The sequence below is a fragment of the Penaeus monodon genome, chromosome 29 (assembly GCF_015228065.2).
Source record: "Penaeus monodon isolate SGIC_2016 chromosome 29, NSTDA_Pmon_1, whole genome shotgun sequence".
NCBI classification, from domain to species: domain Eukaryota; kingdom Metazoa; phylum Arthropoda; class Malacostraca; order Decapoda; family Penaeidae; genus Penaeus; species Penaeus monodon.
Window position 1 is genome coordinate 1,472,452 of NC_051414.1, and position 1,397 is coordinate 1,473,848.

General features: G+C 39.2%; 1 protein-coding gene across 1 annotated transcript in view; it reads left to right on the top strand.

Moving 5' to 3' along the window:
• Positions 1 to 704: 704 nt before the first annotated feature.
• LOC119591890 (metalloreductase STEAP4-like) overlaps positions 705 to 1,397 on the top strand; it is a 46,860-nt gene continuing 46,167 nt past the window's right edge. Inside the window, exon 1 of the mRNA XM_037940636.1 lies at positions 705 to 801. The gene's annotated coding sequence lies outside the window, so the exon portion shown is untranslated. The remainder of the gene's footprint in view (positions 802 to 1,397) is intronic.

Sequence of the window (1,397 nt, forward strand, 5' to 3'; positions counted from 1 at the left end):
CACTAACAAGGAGCACAGGGATAATGAAAAAGCTAGGCCAAAGAATGGGTAAAAACATCTTTGCTCCTTTATCAGCCTTGTTAAGTCATGGAACTAAATGTTACCTGTTTTCCGTGGGGAGCTTCGAAGAATCAGTCGGGTTCTTGCAATAAAAAAATATACTGATAGTACTATATTTGCACCGGCAACATACGGGGAAAATTTCATTATATGAAAAAGTTTAATTCCGTTAGATTTATGCCAGGACGGGAAATATCTAAAGAATACAGCATAAACAGTTTTTGAATTTGAAATAGGTACGTATTTAGTTCTGCAGGTTATTGTTTACATAAATATTCACATTACTTTAATCGTTTCTTCGTCATAAGCAAGATAAAAGAGCTGATTTTTTTTTTAATTTCAATTCATTAATAATTACAGAAGAGAAAAGGACACAATAGCAGAACACAAATAATCAAGTTACACAACTACAAACTTACGTAAGTTGAGCATCCAGTTTATCCGCGTCCGCATTAATGGGGCAAAATTCAACCCACGACGCGCCAAAATACACTTCGCACCGAAAAATACAGTTCTACTAAATGATTCACGCGTATTAGTTAATGAAACGAGAACACATCACCAAATCCGTGTCTCATATTTCTAAAAATGACCTGTTAATGTTTTAATGGCGACGTGGTAACCCCCGTCCGACAAGTGCACAACCCACACTCGTCGCTGCGACCGTCGGCCCCGCAGGAGGTTCAGTGTGGATCGGACGGTGGAAAGAGGAAGACGTTAGCGACTCCTTGCTGTGAGAACGTGAGTGGGGTCCTTTCCTCGGAGAACTTCAGATGGTGGCGGGCTCTCCTCCACCGCCGTTCTGATTGCTAAAACAGTTGCGATTTACATTATGTGTTTGCTTATCTATTATCTGTCTTTATTCTTTTTATACTGGGTATGTGGTAATCTTTACTCACCCCCGTTATGTATATCACAGACCACCTGCAACACGTAAATGTATAAGGTCAAGATCATTAAGGAAACTGCCTTTTGCTTCTCCCTCGTTTGCAATGCAGAACCTTATCTTTTCCGATCTTCCTTTGCAAGGCAGCCACGAGAGAAAGTCTTCTTAACTCGCGATGCGGTCCATTTTTTCTTGTCATGTAGATACGTTACGATCACTTCTTGTTAAGCATGTGGAATGGCGTATTTGATAACAATATTTTTATTTTTTATTCAAATTGCTATTGTAATTGCAAAAAGGTATATAGATGTATTTCAGGATTTTGTATCTGGCTGTAGATACCATAAAAAGAAACAGAAAATATGCGCATTTCCGACTTTTCTAGCGAGTGCATCTGCCTGAATGAATAAGCGAGGGAATGAAAGGAATGAGGAATGTAGCTTTCTCGTCT